Source organism: Balaenoptera borealis (assembly GCF_965194805.1).
Source record: "Balaenoptera borealis genome assembly, chromosome: 10".
NCBI lineage: Eukaryota > Metazoa > Chordata > Mammalia > Artiodactyla > Balaenopteridae > Balaenoptera > Balaenoptera borealis.
Window position 1 is genome coordinate 30,393,778 of NC_138874.1, and position 20,878 is coordinate 30,414,655.

Consider the following 20,878-nt stretch of genomic DNA (forward strand, 5'->3'; position numbering starts at 1 on the left):
GTTGAAAAATGGAGGTCAGGGGCACTGCAATCCACAAACCTGCAGAGTTATAAATGATAACTCTCGTCCACAAATATATGGAGGGAAGGCAACGAAGAGGATCTGAAAGCAAGGCAGAATTGCAGGAAACAGATTTCAGGAGGTAGATTCGAATCGCCTTTAAAGCACAGGAAAAGCGGCAAAACCTCGACAATGATGCCCTTGGCCAAAAAGGGCGTATGCGTTTTTTCCTGAATATATTCAGGAAAAAACGCATACGCCCTTTTTGGCCAACCAAGCAACCTGGAAAGGCAAATCAGCGCTACAAAGAAGTCTCGCTTCCCATCGGTCAAAAGGGCCATGCTGAATAAAGTGTCAAAACCAGAAATGCAGGACAGGCCATGGAGAAATGGGAGCCTTGCTACGCTGATGGGCGGGCTGTAAATTGCCAACAGTCACTCTGGAGAAGTGTATGGTGTGTCCTGAAACATCTAAAAAAACTCAGCTTAGAGAGCATAGGGCACTTCCACTCATGGGCGTATAAATTGGGAAAACTAAAAATCAGCAAGACACAGGCACCCCAAAATTTAGGGCTGCTCTGTTGACAAGAACCTCCACTTCGTTACACCTGAAATATCCCAGGAAAGAGGAGAATGGATAAAGAAGTTGTGGTCCTCATGTACAATGGAATATCACTCAGCCATGAAATCAACGTCATAAGGCTAGGAGCAGCATGATGAGTGGATTTAGGTACGACGATTCTAAGTGAAATAAGTCACACAGAAAAAGACACTGATCATAAGATATCACGTATAGAGGGAATGTAAAAACCGCTACCCTTGAACTGAATTACAAAACAGAACAGAGTCACACGTTTACAAAACACACTATGGCTGCTTAACGGGAAAGGTGAGGTGGGGTGATGCATAAAACAAGGGTTTCAAATTAGTTCAGATACCGTTCCATAAACCCAATATGTAATAGACAAGACCTACTCCTTGCTCAGTGAACTGGACTCAACACCCCCTATTCACCGCCCAAGAATATATCTGACTAGTAAGAATCTTAAAACCTATGTATTGATATCTCTCTGTAAGTGAGTCAAGTGGGTATAAAGCGGCATAAACGCAGCAGTGAAAAGCACCTAAACCCCATTCTAAAAATCAATTACTTTTAAAAACCTGTGAAACAAAGACAGTGAAAGAGAGAGAAATTCTTACAAAATTCGTTCAGGGGCTGTGATGCCACCTGGATTGACCATATCTAGACCCACAGCTGATTGAGACATAAGGGTGGACACTCTTGGGGCTGAGAGGTTTGGTGAAGTTGGGTGAGCAAATGCAGACCCTTTAAAGTAATACGGCGAGGTACCCATCCCATGGGTCCCAAATCTCCAGGTTCAAGGGCATCGTCCTACATTGAAAACATGCATGAGAAACCCCGAAGATGGTACACCGTGTGTTCGGGAAAGGTTTCTAAAACGAACCTCATTTCTCATCTCCTTGTGCTCCGGTTCGCCATTCCAGACGCTTTACTAGCAATCTCCCTCCTTGGAGAATCAGCACCTTTATCCTCCTGTTCCGTACCGGTTGCAATTTGTCCTGAGGATGAATGGGAAGAGGGGGAAGAATGAGAGACTAGCTCTAGGTGTTGGGACAGGCACAGGTCACTCTATTTTCCCATCAGGAAGAAGAATTAACCACAGGCTCAGCCTGCCGCCCGGAGCCAGCATAGGTCCTGAAGCAATCCTGCGCTTTTGCGGCCAGCTCCCAAGAAAGCGAGCTGAAAAATGGAGCTCAGGGGCACTGCAATTCACAAACCTGCAGAGTTAGAAATGATAACTCTCGTCCACAAATATATTGAGGGAAGGCAACGAAGAGGATTTGAAAGCAAGGCAGAATTGCAGGAAACAGATTTCAGGAGGTAGATTCGAATCACCTTTAAAGCACAGGAAAAGCAGCAAAACCTCGACAATGATGCCCTTGGCCAAAAAGGGCGTATGCGTTTTTTCCTGAATATATTCAGGAAAAAACGCATACGCCCTTTTTGGCCAACCAAGCAACCTGGAAAGGCAAATCAGCGCTACAAAGAAGTCTCGCTTCCCTTCGGTCAACAGGGTCGTGCTGAATAAGGTGTCAAAACCAGAAAGGCAGGACAGGCCATGGAGAAACGGGAGCCTTGCTACGCTGATGGCCGGGATGTAAATTGCCAACAGCCACTCTGGATAAGAGTACGGTGTGTCCTGAAACATCTAAAAAACTCAGCTTAGAGAGCATAGGGCACTTCCACTCATGGGCGTATACATTGGGAAAACTAAAAATCAGCAATACCCAGGCACCCCAAAGTTTAGGGCTGCTCTGTTGACAAGAACCTCCACTTCGTTACAACTTAAATATCCCGGGAAAGAGAAAAATGGATAAAGAAGTTGTGGTCCTTATGTACAATGCAATATCACTCAGCCATGAAGTCAACGTCATAAGGCTAGTAGCAGCATGATGAGTGGATTAGGTACGACGATTCTAAGTGAAATAAGTCACACAGCAAAAGACACTTTTCATAAGATATCACTTATAGAGGGAATGTAAAAACCGCTACACTTGAACTGAATTACGAAACAGAACAGAGTCACACGTTTAGAAAACACACTATGGCTGCTTAACGGGAAAGGTGAGGTGGGGTGATGCATAAAGCAAGGGTTTCAAATTAGCTTAGATACCGTTCCATAAACCCAATATGTAATAGAAAAAACCTACTCCTTGCTCAGTGAACTGGACTCAACACCTCCTATTCACTGCCCAAGAATATATCTCACTAGTAAGAATCTTAAAACCTATGTATTGATATCTCTGTGTTACTGTGTCAAGTGGGTGTAAAGCGGCATAAACACAGCAGTGAAAAGCAGCTATACCCCATTATAAAAATCAATTACTTTTAAAAACCTGTGAAACAAAGACAGTGAAAGAGAGAAAAATTCTTACAAAATTTGTTCAGGGGCTGTGATGCCAACTGGATGGACCATATCTAGACCCACAGGTGATTGAGACATAAGGGTGGACACTCTTGTGGCTGAGAGGTTTGGTGAGGTTGGGTGAGCAAACGCAGAACCTTTAAAGTAATACTGCGTGGTACCCAACCCATGGGTCCCAAATCTCCAGGTTCAAGGGCATCTTCCTACATCGAAAACATGCATGAGAAACCCACAAGATGGTACACCGTGTGATCGGGAAAGGTGTCTAAAACGCACCTCATTTCTCATCTCCTTGTGCTCCGGTTTGCCATTCCAGCCGCTTTACTAGCAATCTCCCTCCTTGGAGAATCAGCACCTTTATCCTCCTGTTCCGTATAGGTTGCAACTGGTGCTGAGTATGAACGGGAAGAGGGGGAACCAATGAGAGACTAGCTCTAGGTGTTGGGACAGGCACAGGTCACTCTATTTTCCAATCAGGAAGAAGAATTAACCACAGGCTCAGCCTGCCGCCTGGAACCAGAATAGGGCCTGAAACAATCCTGTGCTTTTGCGGCCAGCTCGAAAGAAAGCGAGTTGAAAAATGGAGGTCAGGGGCACTGCAATTCACAAACCTGCAGAGTTAGAAATGATAACTCTCGTCCACAAATATATGGAGGGAAGGCAACGAAGAGGATTTGAAAGCAAGGCAGAATTGCAGGAAACAGATTTCAGGAGGTAGATTCGAATCGCCTTTAAAGCACAGGAAAAGCGGCAAAACCTCGACAATGATGCCCTTGGCCAAAAAGGGCGTATGCGTTTTTTCCTGAATATATTCAGGAAAAAACGCATACGCCCTTTTTGGCCAACCAAGCAACCTGGAAAGGCAAATCAGCGCTACAAAGAAGTCTCGCTTCCCATCGGTCAAAAGGGCCATGCTGAATAAAGTGTCAAAACCAGAAATGCAGGACAGGCCATGGACAAATGGGAGCCTTGCTACGCTGATGGGCGGGCTGTAAATTGCCAACAGTCACTCTGGAGAAGTGTATGGTGTGTCCTGAAACATCTAAAAAAACTCAGCTTAGAGAGCATAGGGCACTTCCACTCATGGGCGTATAAATTGGGAAAACTAAAAATCAGCAAGACACAGGCACCCCAAAATTTAGGGCTGCTCTGTTGACAAGAACCTCCACTTCGTTACACCTGAAATATCCCAGGAAAGAGGAGAATGGATAAAGAAGTTGTGGTCCTCATGTACAATGGAATATCACTCAGCCATGAAATCAACGTCATAAGGCTAGGAGCAGCATGATGAGTGGATTTAGGGACGACGATTCTAAGTGAAATAAGTCACACAGAAAAAGACACTGATCATAAGATATCACGTATAGAGGGAATGTAAAAACCGCTACCCTTGAACTGAATTACAAAACAGAACAGAGTCACACGTTTACAAAACACACTATGGCTGCTTAACGGGAAAGGTGAGGTGGGGTGATGCATAAAACAAGGGTTTCAAATTAGTTCAGATACCGTTCCATAAACCCAATATGTAATAGACAAGACCTACTCCTTGCTCAGTGAACTGGACTCAACACCCCCTATTCACCGCCCAAGAATATATCTGACTAGTAAGAATCTTAAAACCTATGTATTGATATCTCTCTGTAAGTGAGTCAAGTGGGTATAAAGCGGCATAAACGCAGCAGTGAAAAGCACCTAAACCCCATTCTAAAAATCAATTACTTTTAAAAACCTGTGAAACAAAGACAGTGAAAGAGAGAGAAATTCTTACAAAATTCGTTCAGGGGCTGTGATGCCACCTGGATTGACCATATCTAGACCCACAGCTGATTGAGACATAAGGGTGGACACTCTTGGGGCTGAGAGGTTTGGTGAAGTTGGGTGAGCAAACGCAGACCCTTTAAAGTAATACGGCGAGGTACCCATCCCATGGGTCCCAAATCTCCAGGTTCAAGGGCATCTTCCTACATTGAAAACATGCATGAGAAACCCCGAAAATGGTACACCGTGTGATCGGGAAAGGTTTCTAAAACGAACCTCATTTCTCATCTCCTTGTGCTCCGGTTCGCCATTCCAGCCGCTTTACTAGCAATCTCCCTCCTTGGAGAATCAGCACCTTTATCCTCCTGTTCCGTACAGGTTGCAATTTGTCCTGAGGATGAACGGGAAGAGGGGGAAGAATGAGAGACTAGCTCTAGGTGTTGGGACAGGCACAGGTCACTCTATTTTCCCATCAGGAAGAAGAATTAACCACAGGCTCAGCCTGCCGCCCGGAGCCAGCATAGGTCCTGAAGCAATCCTGCGCTTTTGCAGCCAGCTCCCAAGAAAGCGAGCTGAAAAATGGAGCTCAGGGGCACTGCAATTCACAAACCTGCAGAGTTAGAAATGATAACTCTCGTCCACAAATATATTGAGGGAAGGCAACGAAGAGGATTTGAAAGCAAGGCAGAATTGCAGGAAACAGATTTCAGGAGGTAGATTCGAATCACCTTTAAAGCACAGGAAAAGCGGCAAAACCTCGACAATGATGCCCTTGGCCAAAAAGGGCGTATGCGTTTTTTCCTGAATATATTCAGGAAAAAACGCATACGCCCTTTTTGGCCAACCAAGCAACCTGAAAAGGCAAATCAGCGCTACAAAGAAGTCTCGCTTCCCTTCGGTCAACAGGGTCGTGCTGAATAAGGTGTCAAAACCAGAAAGGCAGGACAGGCCATGGAGAAACGGGAGCCTTGCTACGCTGATGGCCGGGATGTAAATTGCCAACAGCCACTCTGGATAAGAGTACGGTGTGTCCTGAAACATCTAAAAAACTCAGCTTAGAGAGCATAGGGCACTTCCACTCATGGGCGTATACATTGGGAAAACTAAAAATCAGCAAGACCCAGGCACCCCAAAGTTTAGGGCTGCTCTGTTGACAAGAACCTCCACTTCGTTACAACTTAAATATCCCGGGAAAGAGAAAAATGGAGAAAGAAGTTGTGGTCCTTATGTACAATGCAATATCACTCAGCCATGAAGTCAACGTCATAAGGCTAGTAGCAGCATGATGAGTGGATTAGGTACGACGATTCTAAGTGAAATAAGTCACACAGCAAAAGACACTTTTCATAAGATATCACTTATAGAGGGAATGTAAAAACCGCTACACTTGAACTGAATTACAAAACAGAACAGAGTCACACGTTTAGAAAACACACTATGGCTGCTTAACGGGAAAGGTGAGGTGGGGTGATGCATAAAGCAAGGGTTTCAAATTAGCTTAGATACCGTTCCATAAACCCAATATGTAATAGAAAAAACCTACTCCTTGCTCAGTGAACTGGACTCAACACCTCCTATTCACTGCCCAAGAATATATCTCACTAGTAAGAATCTTAAAACCTATGTATTGATATCTCTGTGTTACTGTGTCAAGTGGGTGTAAAGCGGCATAAACACAGCAGTGAAAAGCAGCTATACCCCATTATAAAAATCAATTACTTTTAAAAACCTGTGAAACAAAGACAGTGAAAGAGAGAAAAATTCTTACAAAATTTCTTCAGGGGCTGTGATGCCAACTGGATGGACCATATCTAGACCCACAGGTGATTGAGACATAAGGGTGGACACTCTTGTGGCTGAGAGGTTTGGTGAGGTTGGGTGAGCAAACGCAGAACCTTTAAAGTAATACTGCGTGGTACCCAACCCATGGGTCCCAAATCTCCAGGTTCAAGGGCATCTTCCTACATCGAAAACATGCATGAGAAACCCACAAGATGGTACACCGTGTGATCGGGAAAGGTGTCTAAAACGCACCTCATTTCTCATCTCCTTGTGCTCCGGTTTGCCATTCCAGCCGCTTTACTAGCAATCTCCCTCCTTGGAGAATCAGCACCTTTATCCTCCTGTTCCGTACAGGTTGCAACTGGTGCTGAGGATGAACGGGAAGAGGGGGAACCAATGAGAGACTAGCTCTAGGTGTTGGGACAGGCACAGGTCACTCTATTTTCCAATCAGGAAGAAGAATTAACCACAGGCTCAGCCTGCCGCCTGGAACCAGAATAGGGCCTGAAACAATCCGGTGCTTTTGCGGCCAGCTCGCAAGAAAGCGAGTTGAAAAATGGAGGTCAGGGGCACTGCAATCCACAAACCTGCAGAGTTATAAATGATAACTCTCGTCCACAAATATATGGAGGGAAGGCAACGAAGAGGATCTGAAAGCAAGGCAGAATTGCAGGAAACAGATTTCAGGAGGTAGATTCGAATCGCCTTTAAAGCACAGGAAAAGCGGCAAAACCTCGACAATGATGCCCTTGGCCAAAAAGGGCGTATGCGTTTTTTCCTGAATATATTCAGGAAAAAACGCATACGCCCTTTTTGGCCAACCAAGCAACCTGGAAAGGCAAATCAGCGCTACAAAGAAGTCTCGCTTCCCATCGGTCAAAAGGGCCATGCTGAATAAAGTGTCAAAACCAGAAATGCAGGACAGGCCATGGAGAAATGGGAGCCTTGCTACGCTGATGGGCGGGCTGTAAATTGCCAACAGTCACTCTGGAGAAGTGTATGGTGTGTCCTGAAACATCTAAAAAAACTCAGCTTAGAGAGCATAGGGCACTTCCACTCATGGGCGTATAAATTGGGAAAACTAAAAATCAGCAAGACACAGGCACCCCAAAATTTAGGGCTGCTCTGTTGACAAGAACCTCCACTTCGTTACACCTGAAATATCCCAGGAAAGAGGAGAATGGATAAAGAAGTTGTGGTCCTCATGTACAATGGAATATCACTCAGCCATGAAATCAACGTCATAAGGCTAGGAGCAGCATGATGAGTGGATTTAGGGACGACGATTCTAAGTGAAATAAGTCACACAGAAAAAGACACTGATCATAAGATATCACGTATAGAGGGAATGTAAAAACCGCTACCCTTGAACTGAATTACAAAACAGAACAGAGTCACACGTTTACAAAACACACTATGGCTGCTTAACGGGAAAGGTGAGGTGGGGTGATGCATAAAACAAGGGTTTCAAATTAGTTCAGATACCGTTCCATAAACCCAATATGTAATAGACAAGACCTACTCCTTGCTCAGTGAACTGGACTCAACACCCCCTATTCACCGCCCAAGAATATATCTGACTAGTAAGAATCTTAAAACCTATGTATTGATATCTCTCTGTAAGTGAGTCAAGTGGGTATAAAGCGGCATAAACGCAGCAGTGAAAAGCACCTAAACCCCATTCTAAAAATCAATTACTTTTAAAAACCTGTGAAACAAAGACAGTGAAAGAGAGAGAAATTCTTACAAAATTCGTTCAGGGGCTGTGATGCCACCTGGATTGACCATATCTAGACCCACAGCTGATTGAGACATAAGGGTGGACACTCTTGGGGCTGAGAGGTTTGGTGAAGTTGGGTGAGCAAACGCAGACCCTTTAAAGTAATACGGCGAGGTACCCATCCCATGGGTCCCAAATCTCCAGGTTCAAGGGCATCTTCCTACATTGAAAACATGCATGAGAAACCCCGAAAATGGTACACCGTGTGATCGGGAAAGGTTTCTAAAACGAACCTCATTTCTCATCTCCTTGTGCTCCGGTTCGCCATTCCAGCCGCTTTACTAGCAATCTCCCTCCTTGGAGAATCAGCACCTTTATCCTCCTGTTCCGTACAGGTTGCAATTTGTCCTGAGGATGAACGGGAAGAGGGGGAAGAATGAGAGACTAGCTCTAGGTGTTGGGACAGGCACAGGTCACTCTATTTTCCCATCAGGAAGAAGAATTAACCACAGGCTCAGCCTGCCGCCCGGAGCCAGCATAGGTCCTGAAGCAATCCTGCGCTTTTGCAGCCAGCTCCCAAGAAAGCGAGCTGAAAAATGGAGCTCAGGGGCACTGCAATTCACAAACCTGCAGAGTTAGAAATGATAACTCTCGTCCACAAATATATTGAGGGAAGGCAACGAAGAGGATTTGAAAGCAAGGCAGAATTGCAGGAAACAGATTTCAGGAGGTAGATTCGAATCACCTTTAAAGCACAGGAAAAGCGGCAAAACCTCGACAATGATGCCCTTGGCCAAAAAGGGCGTATGCGTTTTTTCCTGAATATATTCAGGAAAAAACGCATACGCCCTTTTTGGCCAACCAAGCAACCTGGAAAGGCAAATCAGCGCTACAAAGAAGTCTCGCTTCCCTTCGGTCAACAGGGTCGTGCTGAATAAGGTGTCAAAACCAGAAAGGCAGGACAGGCCATGGAGAAACGGGAGCCTTGCTACGCTGATGGCCGGGATGTAAATTGCCAACAGCCACTCTGGATAAGAGTACGGTGTGTCCTGAAACATCTACAAAACTCAGCTTAGAGAGCATAGGGCACTTCCACTCATGGGCGTATACATTGGGAAAACTAAAAATCAGCAAGACCCAGGCACCCCAAAGTTTAGGGCTGCTCTGTTGACAAGAACCTCCACTTCGTTACAACTTAAATATCCCGGGAAAGAGAAAAATGGAGAAAGAAGTTGTGGTCCTTATGTACAATGCAATATCACTCAGCCATGAAGTCAACGTCATAAGGCTAGTAGCAGCATGATGAGTGGATTAGGTACGACGATTCTAAGTGAAATAAGTCACACAGCAAAAGACACTTTTCATAAGATATCACTTATAGAGGGAATGTAAAAACCGCTACACTTGAACTGAATTACGAAACAGAACAGAGTCACACGTTTAGAAAACACACTATGGCTGCTTAACGGGAAAGGTGAGGTGGGGTGATGCATAAAGCAAGGGTTTCAAATTAGCTTAGATACCGTTCCATAAACCCAATATGTAATAGAAAAAACCTACTCCTTGCTCAGTGAACTGGACTCAACACCTCCTATTCACTGCCCAAGAATATATCTCACTAGTAAGAATCTTAAAACCTATGTATTGATATCTCTGTGTTACTGTGTCAAGTGGGTGTAAAGCGGCATAAACACAGCAGTGAAAAGCAGCTATACCCCATTATAAAAATCAATTACTTTTAAAAACCTGTGAAACAAAGACAGTGAAAGAGAGAAAAATTCTTACAAAATTTGTTCAGGGGCTGTGATGCCAACTGGATGGACCATATCTAGACCCACAGGTGATTGAGACATAAGGGTGGACACTCTTGTGGCTGAGAGGTTTGGTGAGGTTGGGTGAGCAAACGCAGAACCTTTAAAGTAATACTGCGTGGTACCCAACCCATGGGTCCCAAATCTCCAGGTTCAAGGGCATCTTCCTACATCGAAAACATGCATGAGAAACCCACAAGATGGTACACCGTGTGATCGGGAAAGGTGTCTAAAACGCACCTCATTTCTCATCTCCTTGTGCTCCGGTTTGCCATTCCAGCCGCTTTACTAGCAATCTCCCTCCTTGGAGAATCAGCACCTTTATCCTCCTGTTCCGTACAGGTTGCAACTGGTGCTGAGGATGAACGGGAAGAGGGGGAACCAATGAGAGACTAGCTCTAGGTGTTGGGACAGGCACAGGTCACTCTATTTTCCAATCAGGAAGAAGAATTAACCACAGGCTCAGCCTGCCGCCTGGAACCAGAATAGGGCCTGAAACAATCCTGTGCTTTTGCGGCCAGCTCGCAAGAAAGCGAGTTGAAAAATGGAGGTCAGGGGCACTGCAATCCACAAACCTGCAGAGTTATAAATGATAACTCTCGTCCACAAATATATGGAGGGAAGGCAACGAAGAGGATCTGAAAGCAAGGCAGAATTGCAGGAAACAGATTTCAGGAGGTAGATTCGAATCGCCTTTAAAGCACAGGAAAAGCGGCAAAACCTCGACAATGATGCCCTTGGCCAAAAAGGGCGTATGCGTTTTTTCCTGAATATATTCAGGAAAAAACGCATACGCCCTTTTTGGCCAACCAAGCAACCTGGAAAGGCAAATCAGCGCTACAAAGAAGTCTCGCTTCCCATCGGTCAAAAGGGCCATGCTGAATAAAGTGTCAAAACCAGAAATGCAGGACAGGCCATGGAGAAATGGGAGCCTTGCTACGCTGATGGGCGGGCTGTAAATTGCCAACAGTCACTCTGGAGAAGTGTATGGTGTGTCCTGAAACATCTAAAAAAACTCAGCTTAGAGAGCATAGGGCACTTCCACTCATGGGCGTATAAATTGGGAAAACTAAAAATCAGCAAGACACAGGCACCCCAAAATTTAGGGCTGCTCTGTTGACAAGAACCTCCACTTCGTTACACCTGAAATATCCCAGGAAAGAGGAGAATGGATAAAGAAGTTGTGGTCCTCATGTACAATGGAATATCACTCAGCCATGAAATCAACGTCATAAGGCTAGGAGCAGCATGATGAGTGGATTTAGGGACGACGATTCTAAGTGAAATAAGTCACACAGAAAAAGACACTGATCATAAGATATCACGTATAGAGGGAATGTAAAAACCGCTACCCTTGAACTGAATTACAAAACAGAACAGAGTCACACGTTTACAAAACACACTATGGCTGCTTAACGGGAAAGGTGAGGTGGGGTGATGCATAAAACAAGGGTTTCAAATTAGTTCAGATACCGTTCCATAAACCCAATATGTAATAGACAAGACCTACTCCTTGCTCAGTGAACTGGACTCAACACCCCCTATTCACCGCCCAAGAATATATCTGACTAGTAAGAATCTTAAAACCTATGTATTGATATCTCTCTGTAAGTGAGTCAAGTGGGTATAAAGCGGCATAAACGCAGCAGTGAAAAGCACCTAAACCCCATTCTAAAAATCAATTACTTTTAAAAACCTGTGAAACAAAGACAGTGAAAGAGAGAGAAATTCTTACAAAATTCGTTCAGGGGCTGTGATGCCACCTGGATTGACCATATCTAGACCCACAGCTGATTGAGACATAAGGGTGGACACTCTTGGGGCTGAGAGGTTTGGTGAAGTTGGGTGAGCAAACGCAGACCCTTTAAAGTAATACGGCGAGGTACCCATCCCATGGGTCCCAAATCTCCAGGTTCAAGGGCATCTTCCTACATTGAAAACATGCATGAGAAACCCCGAAAATGGTACACCGTGTGATCGGGAAAGGTTTCTAAAACGAACCTCATTTCTCATCTCCTTGTGCTCCGGTTCGCCATTCCAGCCGCTTTACTAGCAATCTCCCTCCTTGGAGAATCAGCACCTTTATCCTCCTGTTCCGTACAGGTTGCAATTTGTCCTGAGGATGAACGGGAAGAGGGGGAAGAATGAGAGACTAGCTCTAGGTGTTGGGACAGGCACAGGTCACTCTATTTTCCCATCAGGAAGAAGAATTAACCACAGGCTCAGCCTGCCGCCCGGAGCCAGCATAGGTCCTGAAGCAATCCTGCGCTTTTGCAGCCAGCTCCCAAGAAAGCGAGCTGAAAAATGGAGCTCAGGGGCACTGCAATTCACAAACCTGCAGAGTTAGAAATGATAACTCTCGTCCACAAATATATTGAGGGAAGGCAACGAAGAGGATTTGAAAGCAAGGCAGAATTGCAGGAAACAGATTTCAGGAGGTAGATTCGAATCACCTTTAAAGCACAGGAAAAGCGGCAAAACCTCGACAATGATGCCCTTGGCCAAAAAGGGCGTATGCGTTTTTTCCTGAATATATTCAGGAAAAAACGCATACGCCCTTTTTGGCCAACCAAGCAACCTGGAAAGGCAAATCAGCGCTACAAAGAAGTCTCGCTTCCCTTCGGTCAACAGGGTCGTGCTGAATAAGGTGTCAAAACCAGAAAGGCAGGACAGGCCATGGAGAAACGGGAGCCTTGCTACGCTGATGGCCGGGATGTAAATTGCCAACAGCCACTCTGGATAAGAGTACGGTGTGTCCTGAAACATCTACAAAACTCAGCTTAGAGAGCATAGGGCACTTCCACTCATGGGCGTATACATTGGGAAAACTAAAAATCAGCAAGACCCAGGCACCCCAAAGTTTAGGGCTGCTCTGTTGACAAGAACCTCCACTTCGTTACAACTTAAATATCCCGGGAAAGAGAAAAATGGAGAAAGAAGTTGTGGTCCTTATGTACAATGCAATATCACTCAGCCATGAAGTCAACGTCATAAGGCTAGTAGCAGCATGATGAGTGGATTAGGTACGACGATTCTAAGTGAAATAAGTCACACAGCAAAAGACACTTTTCATAAGATATCACTTATAGAGGGAATGTAAAAACCGCTACACTTGAACTGAATTACGAAACAGAACAGAGTCACACGTTTAGAAAACACACTATGGCTGCTTAACGGGAAAGGTGAGGTGGGGTGATGCATAAAGCAAGGGTTTCAAATTAGCTTAGATACCGTTCCATAAACCCAATATGTAATAGAAAAAACCTACTCCTTGCTCAGTGAACTGGACTCAACACCTCCTATTCACTGCCCAAGAATATATCTCACTAGTAAGAATCTTAAAACCTATGTATTGATATCTCTGTGTTACTGTGTCAAGTGGGTGTAAAGCGGCATAAACACAGCAGTGAAAAGCAGCTATACCCCATTATAAAAATCAATTACTTTTAAAAACCTGTGAAACAAAGACAGTGAAAGAGAGAAAAATTCTTACAAAATTTGTTCAGGGGCTGTGATGCCAACTGGATGGACCATATCTAGACCCACAGGTGATTGAGACATAAGGGTGGACACTCTTGTGGCTGAGAGGTTTGGTGAGGTTGGGTGAGCAAACGCAGAACCTTTAAAGTAATACTGCGTGGTACCCAACCCATGGGTCCCAAATCTCCAGGTTCAAGGGCATCTTCCTACATCGAAAACATGCATGAGAAACCCACAAGATGGTACACCGTGTGATCGGGAAAGGTGTCTAAAACGCACCTCATTTCTCATCTCCTTGTGCTCCGGTTTGCCATTCCAGCCGCTTTACTAGCAATCTCCCTCCTTGGAGAATCAGCACCTTTATCCTCCTGTTCCGTACAGGTTGCAACTGGTGCTGAGGATGAACGGGAAGAGGGGGAACCAATGAGAGACTAGCTCTAGGTGTTGGGACAGGCACAGGTCACTCTATTTTCCAATCAGGAAGAAGAATTAACCACAGGCTCAGCCTGCCGCCTGGAACCAGAATAGGGCCTGAAACAATCCTGTGCTTTTGCGGCCAGCTCGCAAGAAAGCGAGTTGAAAAATGGAGGTCAGGGGCACTGCAATCCACAAACCTGCAGAGTTATAAATGATAACTCTCGTCCACAAATATATGGAGGGAAGGCAACGAAGAGGATCTGAAAGCAAGGCAGAATTGCAGGAAACAGATTTCAGGAGGTAGATTCGAATCGCCTTTAAAGCACAGGAAAAGCGGCAAAACCTCGACAATGATGCCCTTGGCCAAAAAGGGCGTATGCGTTTTTTCCTGAATATATTCAGGAAAAAACGCATACGCCCTTTTTGGCCAACCAAGCAACCTGGAAAGGCAAATCAGCGCTACAAAGAAGTCTCGCTTCCCATCGGTCAAAAGGGCCATGCTGAATAAAGTGTCAAAACCAGAAATGCAGGACAGGCCATGGAGAAATGGGAGCCTTGCTACGCTGATGGGCGGGCTGTAAATTGCCAACAGTCACTCTGGAGAAGTGTATGGTGTGTCCTGAAACATCTAAAAAAACTCAGCTTAGAGAGCATAGGGCACTTCCACTCATGGGCGTATAAATTGGGAAAACTAAAAATCAGCAAGACACAGGCACCCCAAAATTTAGGGCTGCTCTGTTGACAAGAACCTCCACTTCGTTACACCTGAAATATCCCAGGAAAGAGGAGAATGGATAAAGAAGTTGTGGTCCTCATGTACAATGGAATATCACTCAGCCATGAAATCAACGTCATAAGGCTAGGAGCAGCATGATGAGTGGATTTAGGTACGACGATTCTAAGTGAAATAAGTCACACAGAAAAAGACACTGATCATAAGATATCACGTATAGAGGGAATGTAAAAACCGCTACCCTTGAACTGAATTACAAAACAGAACAGAGTCACACGTTTACAAAACACACTATGGCTGCTTAACGGGAAAGGTGAGGTGGGGTGATGCATAAAACAAGGGTTTCAAATTAGTTCAGATACCGTTCCATAAACCCAATATGTAATAGACAAGACCTACTCCTTGCTCAGTGAACTGGACTCAACACCCCCTATTCACCGCCCAAGAATATATCTGACTAGTAAGAATCTTAAAACCTATGTATTGATATCTCTCTGTAAGTGAGTCAAGTGGGTATAAAGCGGCATAAACGCAGCAGTGAAAAGCACCTAAACCCCATTCTAAAAATCAATTACTTTTAAAAACCTGTGAAACAAAGACAGTGAAAGAGAGAGAAATTCTTACAAAATTCGTTCAGGGGCTGTGATGCCACCTGGATTGACCATATCTAGACCCACAGCTGATTGAGACATAAGGGTGGACACTCTTGGGGCTGAGAGGTTTGGTGAAGTTGGGTGAGCAAATGCAGACCCTTTAAAGTAATACGGCGAGGTACCCATCCCATGGGTCCCAAATCTCCAGGTTCAAGGGCATCGTCCTACATTGAAAACATGCATGAGAAACCCCGAAGATGGTACACCGTGTGTTCGGGAAAGGTTTCTAAAACGAACCTCATTTCTCATCTCCTTGTGCTCCGGTTCGCCATTCCAGACGCTTTACTAGCAATCTCCCTCCTTGGAGAATCAGCACCTTTATCCTCCTGTTCCGTACCGGTTGCAATTTGTCCTGAGGATGAATGGGAAGAGGGGGAAGAATGAGAGACTAGCTCTAGGTGTTGGGACAGGCACAGGTCACTCTATTTTCCCATCAGGAAGAAGAATTAACCACAGGCTCAGCCTGCCGCCCGGAGCCAGCATAGGTCCTGAAGCAATCCTGCGCTTTTGCAGCCAGCTCCCAAGAAAGCGAGCTGAAAAATGGAGCTCAGGGGCACTGCAATTCACAAACCTGCAGAGTTAGAAATGATAACTCTCGTCCACAAATATATTGAGGGAAGGCAACGAAGAGGATTTGAAAGCAAGGCAGAATTGCAGGAAACAGATTTCAGGAGGTAGATTCGAATCACCTTTAAAGCACAGGAAAAGCAGCAAAACCTCGACAATGATGCCCTTGGCCAAAAAGGGCGTATGCGTTTTTTCCTGAATATATTCAGGAAAAAACGCATACGCCCTTTTTGGCCAACCAAGCAACCTGGAAAGGCAAATCAGCGCTACAAAGAAGTCTCGCTTCCCTTCGGTCAACAGGGTCGTGCTGAATAAGGTGTCAAAACCAGAAAGGCAGGACAGGCCATGGAGAAACGGGAGCCTTGCTACGCTGATGGCCGGGATGTAAATTGCCAACAGCCACTCTGGATAAGAGTACGGTGTGTCCTGAAACATCTAAAAAACTCAGCTTAGAGAGCATAGGGCACTTCCACTCATGGGCGTATACATTGGGAAAACTAAAAATCAGCAATACCCAGGCACCCCAAAGTTTAGGGCTGCTCTGTTGACAAGAACCTCCACTTCGTTACAACTTAAATATCCCGGGAAAGAGAAAAATGGATAAAGAAGTTGTGGTCCTTATGTACAATGCAATATCACTCAGCCATGAAGTCAACGTCATAAGGCTAGTAGCAGCATGATGAGTGGATTAGGTACGACGATTCTAAGTGAAATAAGTCACACAGCAAAAGACACTTTTCATAAGATATCACTTATAGAGGGAATGTAAAAACCGCTACACTTGAACTGAATTACGAAACAGAACAGAGTCACACGTTTAGAAAACACACTATGGCTGCTTAACGGGAAAGGTGAGGTGGGGTGATGCATAAAGCAAGGGTTTCAAATTAGCTTAGATACCGTTCCATAAACCCAATATGTAATAGAAAAAACCTACTCCTTGCTCAGTGAACTGGACTCAACACCTCCTATTCACTGCCCAAGAATATATCTCACTAGTAAGAATCTTAAAACCTATGTATTGATATCTCTGTGTTACTGTGTCAAGTGGGTGTAAAGCGGCATAAACACAGCAGTGAAAAGCAGCTATACCCCATTATAAAAATCAATTACTTTTAAAAACCTGTGAAACAAAGACAGTGAAAGAGAGAAAAATTCTTACAAAATTTGTTCAGGGGCTGTGATGCCAACTGGATGGACCATATCTAGACCCACAGGTGATTGAGACATAAGGGTGGACACTCTTGTGGCTGAGAGGTTTGGTGAGGTTGGGTGAGCAAACGCAGAACCTTTAAAGTAATACTGCGTGGTACCCAACCCATGGGTCCCAAATCTCCAGGTTCAAGGGCATCTTCCTACATCGAAAACATGCATGAGAAACCCACAAGATGGTACACCGTGTGATCGGGAAAGGTGTCTAAAACGCACCTCATTTCTCATCTCCTTGTGCTCCGGTTTGCCATTCCAGCCGCTTTACTAGCAATCTCCCTCCTTGGAGAATCAGCACCTTTATCCTCCTGTTCCGTATAGGTTGCAACTGGTGCTGAGTATGAACGGGAAGAGGGGGAACCAATGAGAGACTAGCTCTAGGTGTTGGGACAGGCACAGGTCACTCTATTTTCCAATCAGGAAGAAGAATTAACCACAGGCTCAGCCTGCCGCCTGGAACCAGAATAGGGCCTGAAACAATCCTGTGCTTTTGCGGCCAGCTCGAAAGAAAGCGAGTTGAAAAATGGAGGTCAGGGGCACTGCAATTCACAAACCTGCAGAGTTAGAAATGATAACTCTCGTCCACAAATATATGGAGGGAAGGCAACGAAGAGGATTTGAAAGCAAGGCAGAATTGCAGGAAACAGATTTCAGGAGGTAGATTCGAATCGCCTTTAAAGCACAGGAAAAGCGGCAAAACCTCGACAATGATGCCCTTGGCCAAAAAGGGCGTATGCGTTTTTTCCTGAATATATTCAGGAAAAAACGCATACGCCCTTTTTGGCCAACCAAGCAACCTGGAAAGGCAAATCAGCGCTACAAAGAAGTCTCGCTTCCCATCGGTCAAAAGGGCCATGCTGAATAAAGTGTCAAAACCAGAAATGCAGGACAGGCCATGGACAAATGGGAGCCTTGCTACGCTGATGGGCGGGCTGTAAATTGCCAACAGTCACTCTGGAGAAGTGTATGGTGTGTCCTGAAACATCTAAAAAAACTCAGCTTAGAGAGCATAGGGCACTTCCACTCATGGGCGTATAAATTGGGAAAACTAAAAATCAGCAAGACACAGGCACCCCAAAATTTAGGGCTGCTCTGTTGACAAGAACCTCCACTTCGTTACACCTGAAATATCCCAGGAAAGAGGAGAATGGATAAAGAAGTTGTGGTCCTCATGTACAATGGAATATCACTCAGCCATGAAATCAACGTCATAAGGCTAGGAGCAGCATGATGAGTGGATTTAGGGACGACGATTCTAAGTGAAATAAGTCACACAGAAAAAGACACTGATCATAAGATATCACGTATAGAGGGAATGTAAAAACCGCTACCCTTGAACTGAATTACAAAACAGAACAGAGTCACACGTTTACAAAACACACTATGGCTGCTTAACGGGAAAGGTGAGGTGGGGTGATGCATAAAACAAGGGTTTCAAATTAGTTCAGATACCGTTCCATAAACCCAATATGTAATAGACAAGACCTACTCCTTGCTCAGTGAACTGGACTCAACACCCCCTATTCACCGCCCAAGAATATATCTGACTAGTAAGAATCTTAAAACCTATGTATTGATATCTCTCTGTAAGTGAGTCAAGTGGGTATAAAGCGGCATAAACGCAGCAGTGAAAAGCACCTAAACCCCATTCTAAAAATCAATTACTTTTAAAAACCTGTGAAACAAAGACAGTGAAAGAGAGAGAAATTCTTACAAAATTCGTTCAGGGGCTGTGATGCCACCTGGATTGACCATATCTAGACCCACAGCTGATTGAGACATAAGGGTGGACACTCTTGGGGCTGAGAGGTTTGGTGAAGTTGGGTGAGCAAACGCAGACCCTTTAAAGTAATACGGCGAGGTACCCATCCCATGGGTCCCAAATCTCCAGGTTCAAGGGCATCTTCCTACATTGAAAACATGCATGAGAAACCCCGAAAATGGTACACCGTGTGATCGGGAAAGGTTTCTAAAACGAACCTCATTTCTCATCTCCTTGTGCTCCGGTTCGCCATTCCAGCCGCTTTACTAGCAATCTCCCTCCTTGGAGAATCAGCACCTTTATCCTCCTGTTCCGTACAGGTTGCAATTTGTCCTGAGGATGAACGGGAAGAGGGGGAAGAATGAGAGACTAGCTCTAGGTGTTGGGACAGGCACAGGTCACTCTATTTTCCCATCAGGAAGAAGAATTAACCACAGGCTCAGCCTGCCGCCCGGAGCCAGCATAGGTCCTGAAGCAATCCTGCGCTTTTGCAGCCAGCTCCCAAGAAAGCGAGCTGAAAAATGGAGCTCAGGGGCACTGCAATTCACAAACCTGCAGAGTTAGAAATGATAACTCTCGTCCACAAATATATTGAGGGAAGGCAACGAAGAGGATTTGAAAGCAAGGCAGAATTGCAGGAAACAGATTTCAGGAGGTAGATTCGAATCACCTTTAAAGCACAGGAAAAGCGGCAAAACCTCGACAATGATGCCCTTGGCCAAAAAGGGCGTATGCGTTTTTTCCTGAATATATTCAGGAAAAAACGCATACGCCCTTTTTGGCCAACCAAGCAACCTGAAAAGGCAAATCAGCGCTACAAAGAAGTCTCGCATCCCTTCGGTCAACAGGGTCGTGCTGAATAAGGTGTCAAAACCAGAAAGGCAGGACAGGCCATGGAGAAACGGGAGCCTTGCTACGCTGATGGCCGGGATGTAAATTGCCAACAGCCACTCTGGATAAGAGTACGGTGTGTCCTGAAACATCTAAAAAACTCAGCTTAGAGAGCATAGGGCACTTCCACTCATGGGCGTATACATTGGGAAAACTAAAAATCAGCAAGACCCAGGCACCCCAAAGTTTAGGGCTGCTCTGTTGACAAGAACCTCCACTTCGTTACAACTTAAATATCCCGGGAAAGAGAAAAATGGAGAAAGAAGTTGTGGTCCTTATGTACAATGCAATATCACTCAGCCATGAAGTCAACGTCATAAGGCTAGTAGCAGCATGATGAGTGGATTAGGTACGACGATTCTAAGTGAAATAAGTCACACAGCAAAAGACACTTTTCATAAGATATCACTTATAGAGGGAATGTAAAAACCGCTACACTTGAACTGAATTACAAAACAGAACAGAGTCACACGTTTAGAAAACACACTATGGCTGCTTAACGGGAAAGGTGAGGTGGGGTGATGCATAAAGCAAGGGTTTCAAATTAGCTTAGATACCGTTCCATAAACCCAATATGTAATAGAAAAAACCTACTCCTTGCTCAGTGAACTGGACTCAACACCTCCTATTCACTGCCCAAGAATATATCTCACTAGTAAGAATCTTAAAACCTATGTATTGATATCTCTGTGTTACTGTGTCAAGTGGGTGTAAAGCGGCATAAACACAGCAGTGAAAAGCAGCTATACCCCATTATAAAAATCAATTACTTTTAAAAACCTGTGAAACAAAGACAGTGAAAGAGAGAAAAATTCTTACAAAATTTCTTCAGGGGCTGTGATGCCAACTGGATGGACCATATCTAGACCCACAGGTGATTGAGACATAAGGGTGGACACTCTTGTGGCTGAGAGGTTTGGTGAGGTTGGGTGAGCAAACGCAGAACCTTTAAAGTAATACTGCGTGGTACCCAACCCATGGGTCCCAAATCTCCAGGTTCAAGGGCATCTTCCTACATCGAAAACATGCATGAGAAACCCACAAGATGGTACACCGTGTGATCGGGAAAGGTGTCTAAAACGCACCTCATTTCTCATCTCCTTGTGCTCCGGTTTGCCATTCCAGCCGCTTTACTAGCAATCTCC